Source organism: Amblyomma maculatum, chromosome 11 (genome assembly GCF_055883805.1).
Source record: "Amblyomma maculatum isolate TAMU_Amacu chromosome 11, ASM5588380v1, whole genome shotgun sequence".
In the NCBI taxonomy this organism is placed as follows: Eukaryota; Metazoa; Arthropoda; class Arachnida; order Ixodida; family Ixodidae; genus Amblyomma; species Amblyomma maculatum.
In genome coordinates this window covers 110,704,157-110,722,462 of record NC_139354.1, presented here as the reverse complement: position 1 = coordinate 110,722,462, position 18,306 = coordinate 110,704,157, and the positions used below count along the sequence as shown (strand labels likewise).

General features: G+C 48.5%; 1 long non-coding RNA gene across 1 annotated transcript in view; it reads right to left on the bottom strand.

Annotated features, from left to right (window-relative positions):
* Window positions 1-8,057, bottom strand: part of LOC146174669 (uncharacterized) — a 52,545-nt gene extending 44,488 nt beyond the window's left edge. The window contains exon 1 of the long non-coding RNA XR_014702314.1: window positions 7,863-8,057. This is a non-coding gene — a long non-coding RNA (uncharacterized LOC146174669). The remainder of the gene's footprint in view (window positions 1-7,862) is intronic.
* Window positions 8,058-18,306: the final 10,249 nt, after the last annotated feature.

The window sequence follows — 18,306 nt, the reverse complement described above, 5'->3', positions numbered from 1 at the left end:
CCGTGCCCGCTTGCTTAAGCCAAGGGCTAAAATAAACCATTAGAAACAGACGATGGAACCCGATTGCGTAATGCTGGCAGCCACCTTGCGCAGCACAGTCGATTTTGTTTTTGTTTTTTTGTAAGTAACGAATTAGAGTTATTTGCCTTAAGCCCCAAATGTTCACTTTAGACAATTGCTTAATGTAGAGAGTCTGTAAATACCTTCCAGTTTTGTTATTCACGTTAAGGAAATCTCACCTGTACCTTTTTTTCCCATCTCCAGAAGTCTGCGAAATGTAAGTAAAAGAACCTGTTACCAGCCTCTTTGCGCACTGCAATTGTGCCGCTCTCATCCATGATTTCAGTGATCGAGACAACCTGTAGGCATGATGGGTGGCCCCCATGTGGAGTAAGGGTGATCTTATGGCTACATGTGAGGGTTCTTTTTCCCAAATATTGAAGTGTGCTTTGTGTAGGTGTATTCCAGCGTAGCAATTATTATTTATTGTGTGAAATAAAACGTAATAATTTAGATAAATAATGTCGATGAAAATGGCGAACAGAATCAATTTCCTGGCACCCCGCCGGGGTGGCGCAGTGGTTACGGCGCTCGACTACTGTTCCCAAGGATGCGGGGTCGAATCCCGGCCTCGGCGGCCACTTTTCGATGGAGGCGAAAAACAAAGCGCTCGTGTGCTGTGCGATGTAAGTGCACGTTGTTGTGCCGGTGGGGTTATCACACAGTAGCCCACCGTCAACAGGGTTGTGCCAGTGGATCCTGCAACTGCCACCAATGTTGTGCCGGTGGGGTTATCACACAGTAGCCCACCGTCAACAGGGTTGTGCCAAGGAGTTGGTAATGCAGCGCTCGTCACCCGTTTCGTGAACGAGGGCTGTCAGCTCCCTGGGCGGTAGCGATGAATCCGAGTCGGCGTTGGTGAGATGAAGAAAAGGCTTTATACACTATTTACATGTATTTACACAACAAGATCGGCTCTGGGGCCGAAAGCTAACATAGCCATACGCGACTGTTCTCGCGCAGCGACGGCCGGGGAGATTCCGCCGCGTCCGCACTGTCAGGGGGCGAACTGCTCCCGATGGACGCTCGTGACGAACTCACACACTCGGAGTCTCGAACGGAAGCACTTGAGACTCCGTCGCCGAGAACCGTTGACGCTCAAAATGGTCCAATCCGACGGCAGCACTTTCGCAGGGCCAATGGGAGAGCTTGCTGCGCTCTCGCTTCAAATATGCCGCGGGGCGAGAAGGGGTTCACCGTCAGGGCCACGGCGCGCCGTGCTGTCTGGACGTTCAGCGCATGTTAAAACACGTCGCTTCTGTCCCTTTGGTACGGCTCGCCTCCAGTGCATTGGTGCTTTGCAGAGAAGTATCCAAGTTTGTGAAGGAGGCGTTCGCCGAAGAAGTTTGGCGTCCGGCTGAATTTCTAGGCGGCTTTGGCCAGGCACAACAGCACCCCCGCCATCAGACAATGCGCCGGGAAGACGAGCTGCTCGCATGTGGCTCGGATGCCGGGCGCGCTCGTTCGCCAGGTTCCTCCAAGCTCACGTACAGTGTCCGGGCGCCAGGTAGCCTCACGTGCCTCGGGTTCCACTCGCCAGGTCAGGATCTCTGCCGACAGCCTTGTTGCTGGGGCACGTCGACCAACTTCGCTCGGGTCGCTCCGATGCCCTTGCCACTCGCCACTGGTAACGGTAGACTGTTCTGCGGCTTGCGAAACCGACCGACAACAGGCAACACCCAACACAAGCAAGTACCCTCGGTCACCCGTCAAACACCAGACAGAGGCAAAATTTCAAATTCAATTAGCTAAATTGTTGTCCCCTTTTTGCTCCCACTACAACAAGAGACAAGTGTATAGGATGCAGTGTACAAGGTTCAAACAACAATTTTGCGCATTAAGGATACATTAAATAGCAAAGATGATTAATAATCAGTAATGGAAAAAAGTCTCCTTGAAATCACTTAGACCATAAACCACAACTGAGGAAGTAAGGAGGTCATTCAATTTTGCCCCGATCTGCCTAGAGCATTACCGTTAGCGACGAAACGCTCGTCGAAGGTAGCTATATTTTGAATGCATAACTCAAAGCATCCGAGTTCGCATTGTGCTGCTCTCTTCCGCAAGCGGCAGAATGCGCAGCAGTATTTGGGTGGTTTGGCTCTCCTCCCTCCGACACAGCCTCGGCTATCCATTTCTCTACGAGACCTTTCTTTCCACTTTGTGTGTAGAAGAACTGACGAGCACAAGTTACTCGCTTTGTTGAACGATCTGTCTCGTTCCTTACGCTTTGCGCACCAATCGCGCATTTTCTCGGCACGGGTGCATTTGTGCCGCTGAGATCGCCGCTTCTTTTCCTTTCGCGATCGTTTGCGTTTTCTCATCTTTCGATGAGAGCATTCTTTCATGCACCTGCCTTTCCGCTCTTTTCGGCGGCGGCACTTGAGTTTTTGCTTTCTTTCTTTTTGTGCCAACTCTTTCAAGCTGCCGGTAACCGGAGCGGGTATGGCGACGGCATCGTCGAAGTGCGGTGCCGCGCCTACATCGCGGCCAGCAGCGCATGACTCACTGCCAGTCGCGTCCGAACAAGGACAAGGATCGCTTACGCCAGCCCCCAAGCTAGGCATATCCTCTACAGGCTCGCCACTCAAGTTACACTGATCCGCCGGTGTGCAGCATCGCTCAGCGCTAACCGGCGCGCGATCACGTTCGTCCGACAGCTGCGGCGCTTCGGATCGCATGAGGTCCATGTTTGCACTAGGATTGTTTTCGCCAATACAACTGAGCGCGTCAGGACACGAAACATGGCTCCTGTCTAGTCGCTCGCTGTCGACTTCACAGGTGTGGCTCTCGACAGCGTCCGCGTCATGGGCCTGCCTTAGCTGTTCAACAGTTGTGAGCTGCGCAATTTCCATGAGCGCAACTTCGTTTTTCTGTGTGTCCTGAACTACGTCGACTCTGACTTCGGAAATTGCCAATTTGTCGTCTATTAGCCTGACTACATCTCCGCCATGCTTGACAACTGCTGCTTCTGAGTTGTCAGGCGGTTGATTTACTGCCAATTCCCCGCTCTCGATTGGTGGAATCGGATTGCTTACAGCTACGTGAGGCGGCGTGCAGGACGGTGTCACTGCGGATTTCTCGCCGATGGAGTTGGCTCCAACCGTCTCAGCTGCCAGTGGCTCGACCAAGATAACCACTTCTGTTCGAGGCTCGATCAGCTCGCTGCTGCTATCGCTTTGCTCGGCCGCTTCCCCAACTTGTGTCTCATTCTCTGGTGCAAGCACAATTTGCTCCGAGACTTCCTGACTTTCTAGCCATTCGCTTACAGCGGCTTTCAACTGATAGGCCAAATCAAAGTATGCCTTGTTACAATGTTTCTCGCTCTCATATCTCTTCCGAAGATCCTGAGGCGTTATCTGATATCGTATCAGCAATGACTCTTTTAGTTCATCGTAATTTTTCAAGCGGTCGCCAACCAATCGCTTGATTTCTTCCGACGCTTCAGCGGAGAGAAGAGCTACCAACTTCTGCGCCCAACTATCTCGCTCGAAACGTTTACTTCTGCAGACATTCTCGAAGTCTGCCAAATACACTACCATATCCTCGGCGATGAGGAACGGTGGTGGACAGTCTCGCGGTATTGAACCGTTACAATGAATGGCATTAAAAGCTTTAATCTTTTCCACGCTCATTCTATATGTTGAAACCTCCAGCTGCATCAGTTGCCATACGCGGGCGTCCTCTTTCTCGTGACGTTCACGATCCTCTTTCTCGTGACGTTCACGTTCCTCTTTCTCGTTTCTCTCTTGAATATCATCCCAGGCCTCTGCGGCTTCCTCAACCGTCACGTCCTCTGCCTGCATGATCTCAAGGATTTCCTTTTTTGTTTTTGTTGAGCCCAAATCGATGCCCAACTCATCACAAATTTGGAGAAGTTCTTTGACCTTGTAACTCTCCATCTTTTACCGGCCTCTTGTTGTTTGCCTTTTTAGAATAGTGTACTATACGTTCGCTATCTCGCTCCTAGCAAGAGATGCGCAAGCCTTTCTCACACTGATTCCCTTCTCAGCATCCCCTGGTTTTCAAAACACTTCCTGTAGGCTTGAAACACGCAAGGTTAACGCAATGCTACGCTCAGCCTTTCTCTAAGCTACCCTGTGTGTTAGAGAAGTCTGGCGTTTGAGGGAAACTTCAGGTACTCACCGCGCCGAGGTGCCTGACGCCGGTCAATCCCGCAGCTGCCATCCAATGTTGTGCCGGTGGGGTTATCACACAGTAGCCCACCGTCAACAGGGTTGTGCCAGTGGATCCTGCAACTGCCACCAATGTTGTGCCGGTGGGGTTATCACACAGTAGCCCACCGTCAACAGGGTTGTGCCAAGGAGTTGGTAATGCAGCGCTCGTCACCCGTTTCGTGAACGAGGGCTGTCAGCTCCCTGGGCGGTAGCGATGAATCCGAGTCGGCGTTGGTGAGATGAAGAAAAGGCTTTATACACTATTTACATGTATTTACACAACAAGATCGGCTCTGGGGCCGAAAGCTAACATAGCCATACGCGACTGTTCTCGCGCAGCGACGGCCGGGGAGATTCCGCCGCGTCCGCACTGTCAGGGGGCGAACTGCTCCCGATGGACGCTCGTGACGAACTCACACACTCGGAGTCTCGAACGGAAGCACTTGAGACTCCGTCGCCGAGAACCGTTGACGCTCAAAATGGTCCAATCCGACGGCAGCACTTTCGCAGGGCCAATGGGAGAGCTTGCTGCGCTCTCGCTTCAAATATGCCGCGGGGCGAGAAGGGGTTCACCGTCAGGGCCACGGCGCGCCGTGCTGTCTGGACGTTCAGCGCATGTTAAAACACGTCGCTTCTGTCCCTTTGGTACGGCTCGCCTCCAGTGCATTGGTGCTTTGCAGAGAAGTATCCAAGTTTGTGAAGGAGGCGTTCGCCGAAGAAGTTTGGCGTCCGGCTGAATTTCTAGGCGGCTTTGGCCAGGCACAACAACGTTAAAGAACCCCAGGTGGTCGAAATTTCCGGAGGCCTCCACTACGGCGTCTCTCATAGCCTGAGACGCTTTGGGACGTTAAACCCCACAAACCAACCAATCAACCATTTTTCTGGCGCTCAATTGCTACCGGCAGTCTTGAATCCAGTGCTGTTACTATGTCGGCAACGACCGGTCTTACATTGGCCCAGCCGTTGCCAACACCGTACCAACGCGCGGTCCAAGATTTGTGCTGCCTGGACTTCCTTCGTCTGTCTCTGAAATGTCTTTTTTTAGCCCTTGGGTCAAATTAGCTGGGACACGCAGTAGAGCAGTATACGTGTAAAAATGGCGCACCCCTGTATTTCAATATCCGATGAATACAACACCTAACATCACCACTGCTCACACCGAATATCCTTATAATTGCCCGAGTGACAACCTTTTATCACATTTAACGGGCTAGAAAATCATAATTCTTATACAGAATGAAAGTTTTTTCTTTCTTTCGTATAGTTTCTAGGATGCTTGAGGAGGAACAGCGTGCCCCTGAGTAATGTCCTATTGAGTGAAGGCGACAACAGCATGCAAGCGATGGCTCTTACAGTAGGAAAGGGACGGCGGATACATGAAGCAAGGTCGTGGGTTCGGTTCCCACCGTCGGCACGTTGTTTTTCTCCTACTTTGTGTTTAATTATCTTTCCCCTAAGTAGAATGCATTACTAATTTCTGTGAATATCCAAGTAAAAATAAAAAAAGGCATAAAATACAATCCCTAACGTTTTCCTTGGCCTCGCCGACTCTTGGCTTCTTTTCTTCATGTATTATAACGAGCACCCTCATTTCCCCTTCATTTATCTGCTTGTAGCTTACGGGGGTCTCGGTTCTGGCAGTCTTGAAGCCATAGGTAGCGTAAGAGGGTTCTATCGCAGCTTTCGCCCTCGCTCTTGATCACGTTCTACGTGACGCTGGCGGTACACAGGACGTTCCACGTCTGCCGCTATTGCTGAGGGTGGCGCTGGTGAACACTCTCAAGGTTCGTATACAGACAAACATTAATACCCAAGAAAGTAGCAGGGGAGACAGCGGCCGATGTAGCTCAGTTGGAAGAGCACCGGACGCGATATTCGGAGGTCGTGGGTTCGGTCCCCACCGTCGGCACGTTGTTTTTTCTTCTACTTTGTGTTTAATTATCTTTCCCCTAAGTAGAATACATTACTAATTTCTGTGATTATCCAAGTAAAAATTAAAAAAAAGACATAAAATACAATCCCCAACGCTTTCCTTGGCCTCGCCGACTGTTGGCTTCTTTTCTTCATGTATTATAACGAGCACCCTCATTTCCCCTTCATTTCTCTGCTTGTAGCTTACGGGGGTCTCGGTTCTGGCAGTCTTGAAGCCATAGGTAGCGTAAGAGGGTTCTAGCGCAGCTTTCGCCCTCGCTCTTGATCACGTTCTACGTGACGCTGGCGGTACACAGGACGTTCCACGTCTGCCGCTATGGCTGAGGGTGGCGCTTGTGAACACTCTCAAGGTTCGTATACAGACAAACATTAATACCCAAGAAAGTAGCAGGGGGGACCGCAGCCGATGCAGCTCAGTTGGAAGAGCACCGGACGCGATATTCGGACGTCGTGGGTTTGGTCCCCACCGTCGGCACGTTGTTCTTTCTTCTACTTTGTGTTTAACTCTATTTCCCCTAAGTAGAATACATTACTAATTTCTGTGATTATCCAAGTAAAAATTTAAAAAAAGACATAAAATACAATCCCCAACGCTTTCCTAGGCCTCGCCGACTGTTGGCTTCTTTTCTTCGTCTATAAAAGGAGTAATTACTAATATTACTCGTATCTCCGGAACGATTTCTCGACATTCGGTTCAGCACCCTTGTTCAGAATGCCCATAAGACATCGCTGCCTGCCTCTCATGGGGATGTAACGAATTCATTTCAGCAAAAAACAAAAAAATATTGTTCTGCTTAATCGTCTAATGCATTGTAAATATTTATATCCTGGGTGCGGCTACACTAACCGTGAATCTGCAAGTACATGATAGCAAACTTGAAAAACATTTGTCGGGCGTCAAGGATGTGCTGAGGAATGTAACGAATTATAAGCTGAACATTTCTAGACTTCATTCTGAAGAGTCGTGTAGGCGGAGAAGTGTGCTGTATGGCTACTTCGATTTTCTCTAAGGACATTACAGGCTTTTAAGGACGCGCTTACATTGCGTAGCACGAAGGTGCTTTTCATTCAACCTCTGTCAAAATAGAGCCGTCTGCGACCGCATCGGCCTCGCTCACATGAGGTCATGAGGACGCGAACCAGAATCTACAGAGGAGCCAGCGAAAAGGAGGCATTACCGCGGTCTCGACGTGCCATTATTGGTAGAGGCTAAGAACAGAGTAGCTCACAAATGGCAGCCACATCTTAATGGAGGATAGCTTATATTCTCTCGTCCGTCCCGAACGTGGTTCAAGACCATCGTGGTGGAGCAGTTGTTAGGGCGCTCGCCAGCTGTCCACAAGGATACGAGATCGGCTCGCAGCCGCAGTAGGCACTTTTCGATTCAGGTGAAAAGCAAGGCGCTCGCATGCTGTGCGATGTCAATGCACGCTAAAGAGTCCCAGCTGGGGGACATTCCTGCAGCTTTCCACTACATTGTCTCTCAGGCCTCAGTCACTTTTGTACGTAAGACCCCACAAACGAAGCCAACCGAGCCGAACCTGCTTGGTAAAAATTGCTTTGGTGTTTTTCAATAATTCTCTTTCGCCCATTTCTACTGAGTTAGCTGAAAGCTAAGTGAAGCATGAATTTAGCGCCGAGTTTCTAGATTAGCATACAGCACTTCTATATATGAGGCTGGCGTCTACTTACAGAAATATGACTGCAGGGATTAACACAAATCGAAGCAGAGCAGCCCTCATAGCTTCCGAATTGCACCAATTTGCTGTACTTCGAAGATCACAAAAGCTTTAGCTGAAGGACAGCCTATATTGCCAGGACATATCTTCGTAGAATATAAATAAACGACTTCCATAATTATGTGTGTCGTATTTCCTCATTTTATGCATTCAGTCCTTGTGCTAACACTCACATCGCCTTTTTGGATAAATGTGTGTGATAATAATTACCTTGTGATGCTTTATACAGCTGATATAGATGATAATATTGAATATATGCATTCTGATCTACATCATTAAACTGAAACATCTTTGCTCAGCGACTTTTTTAATTTTTCAGATGCTTGTTGAAATCGGTAGAAGCAGGTTTCTGGAAATACAGTACAGCTTTCCTCGCAGTTTTTCTTTAAGCAATCAACAAAATAAATTTGTGTTTCGTCTTTCGTATATATTGTAAAACTAAATATATAATAAGGATTCAACATCAACTTAAGTGGTCAATACAGAAAGCCTTCGCACATTACGATGTAATGTTCGAAACATTACATCAAAATTGAACTGATGAGAACTACAAAAAATTAAGTTACATGCAAGGTAATTATACATGGAGTATTGTATAGGGCTGAAGTGAAATATATCAGGAAAATATATTTTTGGGATATGTCCGTGCGTAGCATTGCAAAATTCTAGGAAGCGATGCCCGCCTGTGTCGGCTGGCCCGCTTTTCCCTTGCCTGTCATGGCTAGTGGTTACTGACTCGGGCAGAAGATATATTTTTATTTATTGCCTTGAGAAAATCTGTCAATGCAAAAGTTGTAGCACTTGTGGTTTTCTACGTGGACATAGGCCACCAACAACAGCGGGTTCGAGCGTCGCTCGAGCTGAAGCCCCGATCAGCCGTTACCACGCGCACACTGAAACACCACAGCGTGCACTCAACCTCCGCAGGGAGGAGAGCGCTTCGCTGCAAAACACACGCCTGACACAGAAGATGTTTATTGAACGCCGTCTACCAGCGGCACACAAACACTCAGTCACCGCGTCCCAGGAGCGCGCGAGGAGCAAGGCTCCGCTGCGCGCACGCAGTGACAATGAATGCGCGCGGCCAGCACGCAAGGGCGTGCTGCGATCTCTCTCTCGTAGTGACCGGAGGGTTTCTTTGGGAGCGAGTGGGCAACCACCGCAAGGTACGCCTGTCGCGGATCGTTGGATCACAATCGACAGGCTCGAGCTGTGCTCTCAGGTACGACCTGGAGCAGACGAACTCGAGTACACGCGTTACACAAACACTCAGTCACCGCGTCCAGGGAGCGCGCGAGGAGCAAGGCTCCCCTGTGCGTACGCAGAGACAAAGAATTCGCACAGTTGTCAGTGAGCGCTTGTCCGTGTCCTCTTTCTTGTGAATGTGTCGTTAGCGCTTTGTCCTTTTGGTTAAAAAATACACGCTGGTCTGCGCGGACAAAGGCCGCCAGACAAGAACAGTAGCGTACGCACCTTGAGATGTCTCGGAGGGGCTCTCCCTGGGCCCCGCTCGGACGGTCGCGCGAGCACGGCCGTCGAAGCGGTGCCGTGTTCCCGCCAAAAGGCGCCGATGAGAACAGCCCACTGGGACGCCAGGGCAGAGCTGTGGCCGAGCGACAGTGACAAGTGGTCCGGACACCTCTCCGCCGCCTCAGGCGGGAGGAAGGGAAAGAGAACAACAGGGAAGCGGGCGGCGGCCGCGCAAAGGGCAGCCGCAGCAAGCCGAAATCCCACACACTTCTCGAAAAATAGCTACGGTGTTTCCATTAAACTATTCTCTACGTAAACTGATTTTTTTACCGGCTGGAAACGACACTTGGTGCAATAAAAAAAAAACTTCCTAACGACTGCGCCGCCACTTTAAGGACCTGAGACGCTTCCGAAATAACGAAATTTACTTTTCTGTGCCGTCATCTTTACGAGGAAGCTGGTTGTAAGCACTCTGCGAATGATTTAAAATAGCAGCCGGCCCTATGACACCTTTTTTAAGGCCTATAAATTGGACGGATGGAGCCATAGCGTGCTGGAAACAACGTAGATAGCCGTATTACGAAAATACCTTCAACTTTTGTATAACACGTTTTCTCAAACGATAATTAACAATTAGCGAATTAGTCTTTTTATAATTATTAACCTCGCTGGACTAAACCCTTCTTCAGATTATCATAGGCGACTCACAATAGCTCTGGATTGGTTGCACTGGGCTCGCGCTCACAGTATATTTAAAACCTTGGTTACATTTATCTGGGACAGCCAGTATATATGTGTGTGTGTTCAGATAAGGAAATAATATATATATGTCTTCTGATAAGGGCGGTAATAAAGCTCCCATGAAAAGTTTTTGTTTTCAATGAACTCTTTACGTGTCACGGGCAAATGTCTCGGCACAAGGGAATAAACCTTACTTGTTCAAGATACGCCATAGGTTTCTCGTAAAAATCCGTAAATCCCTAAACAGGTTAAACGCTGTTTTCAATCTCAAAAAGTTGCAAGTTTGGAGCTCTGCTGCTCGGACTCTGAAATTTTATCGTACATTATTTGTCACTGAGTGAGACACGCAAATTTTACTTTTATAAGAGCCATTAAATACGGTTTTGTTTTTGCCTTTGTTTTAGTAAAAAATTCGCAAGCTTGCTCCAGGAGCAGCGAGATTTAAAAATGTCCATTTGCAAACTTGAATTCTGGCATGATGCTCCATGTAGTTGCCACTAAAACTCTTTCTCTTGATTATGCGCGTTATGTTCTTGAATTCATGGAAAAAGTTGAGTTCGACACCTCCAGGGGTTTTTACACAACGCATCAAACTCTCCCAAATATGAAAACAGCAGCACCGTTGATTAAATTTATAAAATTGACACCTTCAAGTTTCACTAAAATATCCGTCAACAAAACTCTGTACATCCATCGACAATATAGAAAAATTCTATAAGAACTAGCACAGAAAAACTCTTCATGACACTAGTAACTTGACACGTTTGCAGAAAGCGCACTGTCAATTTCCGTTCAGCACACATGTTTGAGCGTTTAGTATATTTAAAACGTAATCAAAATTCTTCAAGAATTCATATTATACTGCACTGATTACTGCGGGCATGCACGCATCACGATAGGAAAGGTTTAGGTTTCTGCATTACGGCCCCTACAGTACGAAGTACCGAAGCAAATAAGGTGCCAGGATAGTGTCAGTGAAACCTGTTTCTCAAGCCAAAAAGAAGGAAGTAGGTTTCAAGAAGGGAAAAAGTGCAGTGCCTGTGTCAGTCGGACGTTTCTGCACACGCTCCAACCACGCTGTCAAGGTAATGACGTCAAGCGAGTGAAAGAATGAAGTTACGAACGGGTGCAACGGCGAAGAGATATATGGTGTAGTCTACCACTTGTAAATGTGCAAACGAAAATTTTAACAGGGTGTGAAGCAAAATGGCGCCCTGAATTTCCCGCTAACGGCAGGCACTTTCACAACGTAGGATTGGGGCGAAAAACAGGAAGGTAAAAACGCCGTGTGTAGAGCGGTCCGGCTTACGCTATAACAACTGTTCTCTTCCAACAAGCACGCAACTGGCGCAGATGACCGGTTTTGCTTCTCGGTGATACTTTATGCGGCCGTCAGGAATGGAATCTTTCCTAACATTTTAGTACAGAAGTACTCCGAGGGTAAAACGATATTTCGCCTACTTTTGGATTTCGTTTCCCTAACCGGCCTCTTTATGTGGAAGCAAGCAAACCTATATGTGCTATCTATACGTAGTGATACCATGAGTGACTATGACTGACCATGAGTACCAAAGCTATAAGCAAGGTCAATACCAAGGGCGAAGGGAAAGCTTATCAGGCCTATTTAATGTCCATTAAACGTGAAACACCCGATAAGAAATGGGGTGTGAATGCGTCTGAACACATATTACCTCAATTACGTTTCCCTAAGAGCTTTGAGCGGAGTTGGATGATAAAAGCTATTATGCGTAGTTATGCCTAGAGGTTTTCAATATTACGGTACACTAGTCCTCTGCGGTCTAAGCACGCAATAACCGCTGCTACACCTTGCGAAACCTAATCAAGCTTTGTTAGGCTTCGCTAAGCCTAATTGGCATATCTAAGCAAATTTGGGATTAAATAGCTAGATTCCGCACTTTACATCTGAGCTTAGCTATTATTAAATCACTGTCAATATTTACACTTTACAGTGAGCCGAAGTCCTAATCAGCCGTCACCGCGCGCACACTGAAACACCGCAGCGTGCACTCAACCTCCGCAGAGAGGAGAGCGCTTCGGTGCAAAGACACAAGCCTCCTAGCTTGCACAGGAGACGTTTATTCAACGCTGTCCTCCAGCGTTACACAAACACTCAGTCACCGCGTCCCCAAGGCTCCCCTGTGCGTACGCAGAGACAAAGAATTCGCACAGTAAGCACGCAAGGGCGTGCTGTGATCTCTCTCTCTCGCAGTGACCAAAGGGTTCTTTTGAGAGATAGTGGGCAACCACCGCAAGGTACGCCTGTCGCGGATCGTTAGATCACGATCGACAGGCTTGAGCTGCGCTCTCAGGTACGACCCGGAGCGGGCGAACTCGAGTACACACTGGTCTGCGTGGACAAAGGCCGGCAGAGAAGAATAGTAGCGTACGCATCATGCGATGCCTTGGAGCGGCCACCCCTGGGCCTCGCTCGGTTGGTCGCGCGAGAATGGCCGTCGAAGCGCTGCCGTGTTCTCGCCAAAAGGCGCCAATGAGAACAGCAGGGGCGGAGCTGTGGCTCAACGACAGTGACAAGTTGTCCGGACATTTCTCCGCCGCCTAAGGCGGGAGAAGGTGAAAGAGGATAACAACAGGTGAGCGGGCAATGGCCGCGCAAATAGTAGCCGCGGCAATCCCGAATTCCACAACACGCAAGTTCTTAACAAAAAAAAATAAAGCTTTATGCGTAATGTGTGGTGATGAGTTCACAGTAATCAGAGTAAATAATATATTGTCACTAACACACTTACCAAGCAGCATAACAACCGAGCTGGACCTTTGAATGAAGCGAAGCCCGTGAGAGACGAGGACGACGCTCAGCCACGTACCAAGCCATTCGGCCACTTGGTGGCGCCAGAAGATTTTCAGAGGTGTGGCATTGCCCCACTTCCAAAAGGTATCGACCCGATGCCTCAAATGTTGGGGAAAAGCGGGGAAAGTTATACTGGAAAGTTTCTGGCTCTGGTTTGGACCCTAAAACGGTTTAACGATTGTATTATGGCTTCATTCTTGCGACGTGACCTATTTCAGACTTTGGCAGCCGAGAGGAACTGGCAGTGCCTTGTAGTAGTACCTCGTAGTATACCGCGCTGAGGCAACGGAGCACCTCGCAGGGTACAAGGTAACGCCATAGAAGCTATCCAGAGCGCCCTCTCAACCGTACTGGGCTCCATACCCGGACTTGGTCGCCGGGCGTGTACGTCACCTCTCGGTGTCGCAGGTTGTATCGCTGGGTGTCGTGTACTTGTTGGTGCCGAATTCGCTGTCGGGCAGGTTGGCGTGCGACTTCTGCGTCAAGCATAAATTCGTCAGCCACCACGACAGTGGAGGGAGCAGAATCCGGAAGAAATATGGATCCAGCATAGTCAAGGTTTCGCGTCCATAGACCAAATGAAATTGAGTGAAGCGTATAGTTTCTTGGAACGCAGTGTTGTATGCGAACGTGATATACTGCAGAATTCGTTCCCAGTTCCCATAATCGTCGTCTACATACATAGAAACCATATCGGCAATTGTCTTGTTGAGCCACTTAGTTAGTCCATTAGTTTGAGGGTGATAGGCTGCTGTCATGCGATGGGTGGTGCCACTGAGTCCAAGGACTTCGCTCGTTAGTGCCGACGTATGCAAGGTTCCCCTATCAGTTAAGAAGACTGTTGGGGAACCTTGACGGAGTACAATGTTGTGAATCAAGAATTGCGCAACTTCCTCTGCGGTACCACGGGGAATAGCCTTGGTTTCACAGTAGCGGCTGAGGTCATCATTATCGTCATCATCATCATCAACCTGAATATACCCACTGCAGGGCGAAGGCCTCTCCCATATTTCTCCACTTAACTCGGTTCTGTGCTAGCTGCATCTTCTTGACCCCTGCAAACTTCTTAATCTCATCCGCCCACCTAACCTTCTGCCGCCCCCTGCTACGCTTTCCTTCAATTGGAACGCTGTTTGTTGCCCTAAGCGACCATCGATTATCCTCTCTTCGCACTACATGTCCTGCCCATGTCCTTTTCTTCAAGAAAATAGAAAGAATTTAGAAGGAGCCGCAGTTGACGGCTTGTTGGATGTGGTAAATGAGGTATGGCAAGGAGGAGACATTCCACTCGGCTGGAAACACTCGGTGGTGGTAACAATACCAAAGGCTGGGAAACCTCCCACAAGTCTAGAATCTTTGCGGCCTATCTCGCTAACACCCACAATTTGCAAAATCTATGAAAAGATGATAGCCACCCGCCTGTCATGGTGGTTGGAAAGTAATAAAAAATACCATGCTCGACAAATTGGGTTCCGAACAAACCTTGGGACAGAAAATGGACTGGCTGTGCTCGCTGAAGAGGTCATACACGTGTCGCCTTATAGCCACCTAGTGCGCACTGTAGTGGCTACCGACATGGCGAAGGCATACGACAACGTGTTACATGCCAAGATTCTTAGCAACATGGAATGTATGGGCATTCCCTTGCAGGTCATAAAAGCAGTACATAATCTGCTTAAGGACAGGACGTTTTCTATCCGGATAAACGGAAAACAAATTGGCAATTACACCTCGAACAGAGGCGTGCCACAAGGGTCAGTGTTAGCACCTTTATTATTTAATATCGCACTGATCCTATTGGCGTGGAAATTAGCTAAAATACCAGAAGTGGGGTTCATGATATACGCAGATGATGTCACGATTTGGTCTGTTCATAAACAAATTGACAGACAGAATCGGCATCTGCAAGAGGCTTTAAATACCATAGATGAGTACGTGCAAAGTGCAGGCCTGGAATTATCACCTCAAAAGTCCAGTTACATTCATGTTGCTAACAAGAATGGAAGAAAACAATTGGCAACGCAAAGAGTCTCCCTAAAGATTGGAAATCAGGCACTGGAAGAGGTGGACGAGTTGAGAGTTCTTGGCCTAGAAATTCACAAATCCGGAAAAGGAACACAATGGCTTCATAAGGTGAAAAAAGTAGCTGCGACTTCCTTAAACTTGATAAAACGCATTTCGTCTAGGGGAGGAGGAGCTCGAGCGGACATGGCAAGACGTCTTGTACAATCAGTGTTACAGCCGAGGATACTATACCAGGCCCAATTCCAAAGACTCACGAGGCGGCAATGGGCAAAATTGGAAACAATAAATAGAAACGCAATGCGCACTATCACGGCCTTACCAAAACTTACCCCTATCCCTATTCTCCAAGAGTTTGCACAGATAAATACGTTGACAGAATTAATTGAACAACGAGAGGCAACAAGGGATATGAAGCGAAAGTACGTTACGCCCATAGCATCCTTGTACAACGAAGTGGCAGTTCGAACACCACCAATGGCTGACCCCCCTCCTTGGGAATTCACTACTATCACGACAAACAAGACCACTCGGCTTCGTCGCAAAGAAAAGCTGGCATCTCGACCTCTGGTTGATGCACTTCCAGGTACCTTAATTGCATATACGGACGCATCAATTATAGAAAATGGCGGTAGAACAGCAGCTACTAGTCCAACACACAGCGAACTAAAGGTACATAAAGAATATCTTTTAGAATACCCGGACCCGCTTGTGATGGAACTCTATGCAATCCGCGATGCTATGGAGGCCATAAATAAAATAGATTCGATAACAGAAGCCCACATCTATACAGACTCCTTAGCCGCCATAAAACAACTAAAGAAAGTGACGAAGACGCTATTTGTTGCCCAGGAAATCCACGCACTCAATAAAAAAACAAAGATAAGCATCCAGATACATTGGACAGAAGACAATGCTGAGAACGCTGAGCAGAGAAAAGTTGACCACCTCACACACGAAGTTCCACACACTAATGCGCCCCCCACCAGGCTCCCTTTCGATGCCCGTTCCGCTGTTTCCATTTTAGCATCCTCTTTAAGGAAAAGTACACGTGCCCTCATTCCCCCGTGTACATTCCCACTCCCTCGTAACTTAACGAGATTGGAGGAGGTTTCCCTTAGAAGGATAAGAGCTGGGGCGGCCCTTACCCCTTCGGTAAAATGCCGATGGGAATCGCAAGCTGAAATCGGACCAACCACATGCCCAAAGTGTTCCACACCAGCTGCAGAAGTGGATGTTCGCCACCTGCTATGGACTTGTGCAGAGACAAGGGAATCAAGGACAAAGATTCTGCGCGAAGTGGGTCTAACCACAACAAGGGAAGATGACTTTTCTAAATGGCTCACCGACAACGCTAAGAGCGGGAGCCTGCTCCGGTTCCTCACGGAAAACCATTTACATGAGTTTATATAATATGCCTTATGGCAAGTTTGCGTACAAAAAGAAAAAAAAAATGTCCTTTTCTTCTTAATTTCCACTAGAATGTCGGTAGCGTGAGTATTTCTTTGACCCACTCTGCACGCTTCCTATCTCTTGCTGTTACCCCTACCAAATTTCGTTCCATAGCCCTCTGGGTTGTCCTCAAATTAAGTATAACTCTCGTGGTTAGCCTCCACGTTTCAGCCCCATAGGTGAGTACAGGTAAGATGCAACTGTTGTATACTTTCCTCTTGAGCGATACCGGTAAGCTGCTAGTCATTATCTGCGAGTTCTTGCCAAATGCGCTCCATCCCGATCTTATTCTTCTGGTTATTTCCTTTTCATGGTCCGGATTTGTGGTTACTACCTGTCCTCAGTAGACATATTCGCCTACTACTTCCACTACTTCGCTACCTAATATAAACTGCTGTTCCTTCCCGAGGCTGAGGAGGCTGAGGTAGGCAGTGGCAACCAATAAATACCTGTTACCCTTGGAGGACTTCGGGAATAGGCCCAGTAAGTACAGGGGGGGGGGGGGGTCAGAAGTTCCCAGGCAGCAGGTTTTGCTCTTGGGCAGCATATTCTCACACGTGAGACCCCATTAAAGCTATAAATAATCTCAGAGGTTAGAATAATGCTTCTTCTACCCTCCACATGTATTTTGAGATTTGGGGCCGTCGTAGCTGCCTGACTATACTGCTCAGAAGCAGACCCTGTGGCCTGGGAACTTTTAATCCCCACTGTAGATGCCGACCTGTTGAAATGGGAATTTCGGGGGATCGATAGGCTGCGGGAGCCCAGCTGGTTTAAATGGCGGTGTATTCCGCCGCTAGCACTCACGACAGGTAGGGACGTAGCGGTGCACAACGGCAACTATCCTAGGCCAGTAGTACTTTCGGTGTATCCGTGCCAATGTGCGACACAAACCGAGATGGCCGGAAGAATGGTCGTCATGGCACGCAAGAAGAACTTCGTATTGAAGCATTGTGGGTACTACAAGAATATAAGCTGTTTTTGCTGGACCATAGTTCTTGTAGAGCACACCTTCGCGCAAGCAAAATGACGACAGTCCGCGCCTGAAGAACAGAGGAGGAGATGACACGGTTCCTTCGAGGTATTCGATGAGAGACAAAAGTTCATACTCGACCTACGGCTTTCAGGCTAAGTTGGACGTCGTGACATTACCGAGGAAAGCGGAATCGTCGTCGGAGCCACGGGTGTGGCAGGATGCAGGGGCGCTGGACAGACAGTCAGCATCGCTATTTTTCTTGCCGGATTTGTGCAAAATAGTAACGTTAAATTCCTGCAATCGAAAGCTCCATCGAGTAAGCCGACCCGATGGATCTTTCCGGTTTGCCAGCCAACACAGCGGGTGATGGTCGCTCACAATGCGAAACGGACGTCCTACAAGTACGGACAAAATTTCGTGACTGCCCACGCAACAACGAGGCCCTCCTTTTCCGTAGTTCAATATTCAACTTCGGTACCGGACACCGCTGCCCATCTTCTGGCGCAACCAAGTGGCTGTAGGTCTTGGCCCGTGGCTGAGCGTCGTCCTCGTCTCTCTCGAGCTTCGCTTCATTAAAAAGGCCAGCGAACAACTGTTCCTTCACCCCACGCATGAGGTGTCGTACTTTCATTGCCTCGGGCAAGATGGGGTCGGCCCGATTGAAAAGTCGCGTCATGTCCTCGACAAACATGGCCACGCTCTCATATAACTGCTGAGACCTCGAACGAATTGCTATCTCTGCGTTTTCTCTGCGCTCACTCGAGCTGAATGTTGTAAACAGCTCACAGCGAAAGGCTGCCCAGTTGACAAAGGACACCTCGTGGTTCGCAAACCACGGCTTAGCAGAGTCTTGTAGCGCGACGTACACATTCATTACCTTCCGCTCGTCGTACCATTGGTTGAATG